Source organism: Xenopus laevis, chromosome 2S, assembly GCF_017654675.1.
Source record: "Xenopus laevis strain J_2021 chromosome 2S, Xenopus_laevis_v10.1, whole genome shotgun sequence".
Lineage (NCBI taxonomy): Eukaryota > Metazoa > Chordata > Amphibia > Anura > Pipidae > Xenopus > Xenopus laevis.
This window is the reverse complement of record NC_054374.1, coordinates 33,128,578-33,134,708: the sequence shown is the minus strand read 5'-3', so window position 1 is coordinate 33,134,708 and position 6,131 is coordinate 33,128,578.

The window sequence follows — 6,131 nt, the reverse complement described above, 5'->3', positions numbered from 1 at the left end:
CAAATTACTGAATTTTCCTAACATATGTGCTTGTAATATAGAATTGTATACTTTGTGTGCATTTTGTATATTCTTATGATCTCTTTCTGTTTTTATTGTCCTGGCTATGCGATGGCTTTAGGGGGCTGCTAATGAGGTAAGGAAAGACCTGTGTTGTTATGAAATCTATTGCACACTGTTTTCAGGAAATCCAAGCTGCCCTCGGTAATTAGGCCAATGCCCAACATGGTGTGTCCTGTGCAAGCAGAGACCATGCCAAATCAGGTTGCTTCTGCACATTCCTGCAGTCACCGTGCTCATGTGGAAGATGACAGCCATTAAAGGGAAGGAAACCTAGTCGGCACAAACCCAAATTTTGTCTGCTTATGCATCATGTAGCCATTGCTGCAGGCTTGTGCAGTTAACAAGGCCATTCTGTGTTTGGCTCATCATTTGAGCATGCCCATTAGACCTGTGGGTGATTGTACAGAACTGTGTCTGGTTAGACTGCAGAACTCAGGAGCAGAAACAAACAAGAAATAGTTGGATTCTCCTATGTTGGGGTGGCTTGTAGTTGAGCTTATGATTAACTTGAACCCAGCCATAAAAAGCTGTATAATAAATGTCATTTTCAAAATTAAATCCAAATTCTTTTTTTTAGTTAATGTGTTCATAGCTGTTGTAAACTCATTTAAAAATCTCTGCTCTCAATCAAATATTGCCTGCCCCTCTGATAATGCCGTAGGCATAGAGAGGCGGGCAGACAATTACTTTGATTTTCCATTCAGCACTTTCTAGATGTCTCTGCTTTCCCCACATTCCCCCAGTTCTCATAACCACCGTTTAATTTTGTAGCCAGTGCATTGGACATCAGGTCCCCCATTCTGGTGCACAAACAAGATTCTGAGATGATGCAAGGCTTGTCTTAATAACAGTGTTCACAAAATGGCTCCTGCCTGCTTGTTATAATTATGAATTCCCAGACTGAAGGAAACAAGATTCAAATAATTTATACAGTGTAATTAAAGTTAATTTTGCTTGACTTACATGATAATATGATTTGGAATCATTTTTTTGGGGCGTCTGTTCCCCTTTTAAGTGTTTTTATCAGATTTTTTTACCCTCTGTGACATTATACTGATGCCTAGAAATTTGCAACATAATCTGCTTTTCACAGATGCTCACAAGGGCTTCTGTCAGATCATCAGATCATAGATTGGATGTCCAGATAATTAATTCCATCTGCTGACGCACTTATTTGTGTGGGATTTCAAAGAATATCAGAGCTATGTCCAGAGCCATCATTCCTTAACAGGGAGACCAAAGTAATAGTTTTGTACAATATAACTGCCCACAATTGTTGGTAATGAACCCCGTGTTTGGTCTTTTTGTCTCTGGCTTTAGCCAAATATTTGAGCTTTTCAGGTAAAGGGAAGTGGGTCTGATTGTGAGGTTTGCAAATCTGCAGTTTTTTAATCTGTGTAAATCGGGTGTCCAACCTTTTGGCTTCCCTGGGCCACATTGGAAAAAGAAAAATTGTCTGGGGCCGCACATAAAATACACACTTTTGATTTGTAAAATTAAAGAAAATACACAGAAAAGAACTATAATACCAGTTGGATAACAAGATGGAGCTATACACTGGAATATGGGACACCTGGATATTAAATAGACTTATTATTATGTTATTATTACTAACTGGGCAATGGGCAGAGTCCCCCACCTCCCTACTACATAGGTCAACACATTGTTACAACCTGGCATAGTAAGCCTGTTCCTAACAAGACGACAGACTGAGGTGGTTAATGTGTCTGGACTTAGAGAGCACAAAGTGTTATTTCACTCTCATTTTCTCAGTATTTCCATACATTTATTTCTTCTTTATTTCTTCTCTTTTTTTACCCTTCTCTTCCTTTTCTCTCTCCTTCTACATACAATGTGAAGCAAATGTATGTAATGCATGTTTTTGCAATGCACAAAAAAGGAGTGTTAAGAGCACAAGTCAGACATTGCACAACCAGAGTGCAACAGGAACAAGATGAATTGCCAATGTCGGGTACCAAGTAGTGGCAGGAGGCAGGTCTATTAGGTCTGGGAGGCCATATCCTTTGCTAAATGACCCGACCATTTCATGCTGGGCTGCATTCATATCCATACTGGGCCTCATGCGGCCCTCGGGGCCGCAGGTTGGACACCCCTGGTGTAAATGCAGATCAGAAAGCAAAGTGACAAAACAAAAAGCTAAAAAGATTTCAAACCTGTTGTAATTTGTCTTGTCTTGTTCTATTATAGCCAATCAGATCACATTGTAGTTAGTCACAAAGTTTATAACAGCAAGAAGCAGATTTGTATTTTGAATCTTTTTCCCTACTGCCATTGGACCCATATCTCCAAAAGCATAATGTGCAGCTACGGTAATTATAATGTTTTATGGGCATATGAATGAAGGACATCTCTCCTCAGCCAGCATTTTTATCTCCAACAGTACATTTTAATTACAAACTTTCTTCAAATTACAAAAAGTAGGAACATTTCATATAGTAGCATTACTAAGGAAATAAAAATAAATCTGATCATACAAAAGCAAATTTATTGCTGGTTTGACAATCATAACTCAGCCCCTTTCTTTTAGTGGTTCTAACTTTAGATATTTTGAAAAACCCTGCATTGCACTGATGAGCCCCAATAAGGACGAAACTGGTCTGCATTTAGATATCTGATCAGCATGCTGCCTGGCTGTGCTTTAAAGGGGTTGTTCACCTTTGAGTTAACATTTAGTATGATGTAGAGAGTGATGTTCTGAGACAATTTGCAGTTTGTTTTCATTTTTTATTATTTGTGGTTTTTGAGTTATTTAGCTTTTCATACAGCAGCTCTCCAGTTTACAATTTCAGCAATCCAGTTGCTAGGGTCCAAATCACCCTAGCAACAATGCATTGATTTGAATAAGAGACTGGAAAATAAATAAGCGACAGCCTAAATAGAAAGGTCAGTAATAAAAAGTAGCCATAACAATAAATGTGTAGCCTTACAGGGCATATGTTTTTAGATAGGGTCAGTGACTCACTTTTGAAAGCTGGAATGGGTCAAAACAAATATAATTAAAAAACTACATATATAAAAAAAAAACAATAAAGGCCAATTGAAAAGTTGCTAAGAATTAGACATTCTATAACATACTTAAAGTTAAAACAACGGTGAACCAACCCTTTAACTATAGTCTAACACAAGGAATAAAACACTAAGACACAATAATAATACAGGACTGTTAACTGGAAGTTATATGTACCATGTTCATGTTTTTCTACAGATATATGGAAATCATTGTTGGAATGAATATTGTAAACCCTGAAAAAATTTATTGAAACAGACAAAATCAGACTTTAATAAATAACCCCTATGTTCTGCATTTTGCACAATTCACAGAACGTCGAAATTTAAAAAGTCTAATTTTTACAACTCTGATGAATTGAATCGACCCGAAAACTTGTGATGTGAGGGTTTTTTTTCTCTGAAATAAACGTGAATGTCAGAAAGGCTGCAAACCACTCCAAATGGATCCCTGGACGTCTCCCGTTGATCTAAACAGAACATTGGTGGGTTTTAGGTGCCGAATAATCAAATTTGAGTTTGTAAAGGGCCAGAGTATGATAAATTTTGAAAATCGAATTTGAATTTTTTTTAAAAACTCGAATCAAATTTGAATAACTCCCTAGTCGAACTTGAACAGTTTTGACCATAAAAAAAACTTGAAAATTTGAATATCGAATTCTCAATTTGACCCTTGAAAAATCTGCCCCTAAGATTGCTAAGTTTGTAAGACTACAGGTGAATAATGACAAGAAACCCTGCTTTTTATTAGCATTCATTGTTTATTTAGGTAAATGGTTTACAAAAAACAGTAAATAAGGAATAAATCTTGAAAGAAAATAGTCACGCCATTCCTTCGATGTCGATGGGTACAGAGGCAGTCAATGAGCAAAAAGCTACAGCATAGTTCATAAGTTCAGTTCATAAGTGTCATATTGAGAGAATGTTTCTTGTCTTTTCTGGGGTTTTTGTGTTCCCAGTATTTCCATCACAAGCTTTGCACAGTGATTTCCAAAAGTGATGTCCAGTGATTTGGACAGTGATTTCCAAAGCTTGTCAGTGATTTTCTCCTTAAGTGCTTTAATCTGACACAACATGCAGGGCTTGTACATGTGTGTATGCCGTACCATTCCTCCGCTGTTATCTTACTTTTTTTTTAGTATTTTGGGGAACTCTGTAATTTTTCCTTTTTCTAAACACTTGAAGAGATGTTCCCTCATTTTTCCTTCATCATATTTACAGCAGACATTGCCATTGCTCAGTATCTCATAAGCATTTGCAGTTGAATATATCACACAGTTCTTAGAAGCGGCATCTTGTCTATCGGCATGAGCAAATTTGATTGTTTTAAAAGCGTCAGGAACCACTTTTCTGTAGAGTTTCCTTATCTCATTCCGGGTTTGTTCTGAAGGGATTCCCAGAGAGCTGTCTACAATCTCTACACGACCCTTTCTGTAACAGGATATAAAGCAGTGAGCGTGCTTTAGATCCACATGAAATTGTACTGATGGTCCAGACACAGGAATGAAATGATCCTTCACTACAGACTGCAAGCCTTCAGCATGAAACTGCTTCTTTAGAAGTGTTTGTACAGCATCAACAAATACTCTGGACATCCCTCTTCCGGTTAGCAACCTTTCTCTCTGCCTTAATGAAAGACCCAATTCAGGGATCCAAAACTCTTCATGCACCTTGTTTTTGTCCTCTGCATGGGACTTCAAAGGAGCACCTTGGTTATTCTCTTGTCGACTGCTTTCTGTTTTTTGCTTCACTTCATCATGGACAAGTTTTTCGGGTTTTGTTAGCAATTTCACTTTCAAATGAGATTTTCCTCTTCCTCTTGGGGGATTGTTGGTTGTTGGACAATTTAACAATATTATTAACAGTGATAAAGTTCATGTAATTCTTCTATAGATTGATATAAAACTTCAAAAATAGTCAATAGATCAAAAAATTCTTTAGACTCTGAATCTCGCAGGACTAGAAGGAAAGAAGTGAAAAATATAATCTGTAAGTTAAAATATAAAAAGTGAAAACTATAAACTATAAGTTAAAATAATACATTATTTCTGTTGTAAAAAGAATTGTAAAAGTACATCGGAGAGAATTAAACCAATTGAACACATAACAAGATAACTGGTCTGAAGAGATTGCGCTACTTATAACAGTTTACAGAAAAAAATGCCATTTTATAACACATTTAAATGCATAAATGTGAAGCATGTCTGTACTCACCTTCAGTCGGTCTAAGAATGAAGAGCAGTTGGCTGCAAAAGGTTTCATACACATTACAGTCATTGTGATGTCATCATGTTATGTCACAAAGGGACATGCACAACCGCTTGAAGCCTGTTATTGGCAGTTATAGAAATGTTTACTTTGGTCTTGTTATAGATAAAATGTTCATGGTTTTGAACTTGATGTGTATATATGTTTGATATGTATTAAAGCATAACTATAATTTGTGCACATTGAGAAGTTAAAAATGTCTGTGTATCACGCAGAAGCATTAATTCTTCTTTGTTCACGAAAAGTGCTGCTATTCTTCCAAATTTGTGGGAGCAATTGATCTATAAATTGTAAAACAAAAAAAAAAACCCACTCGATCCGAGAAATATTACCACTTTAATAATGGATATTTAAAATTGCACATACAGAGCATTTGTTTTTAAATGGGGTCAGTGACCCACGTTTGAAAGCTGGAAAGATTCAGAAGAAGACGGCAAATAATTAATAAACTAATAAACTATACATTTTATTGGGTACCTATTTTCTTCGGAGAACCATAAATGACTCTGAAATGAATCCACTGACCCAGATGATTTTAAAGAATCTAAATACCAGACTTTTGTTGTGCTGTAAATCATCATCCAGTGGATTAGACTAAAGGGCAGATTTATTTTGTGTTGTTGAAAAATGGCCGAATAATTCACTTCACATTTCACAAACGGTATAAAAATTGTGTATTTTTTTACGTGCTTTTTCTCAGATCAACTTCCGCTGGAACTTGCTTACAGAGGTCTAAATAACAGTGGCAAATCTGGTGTTCGCATGGCATAAAT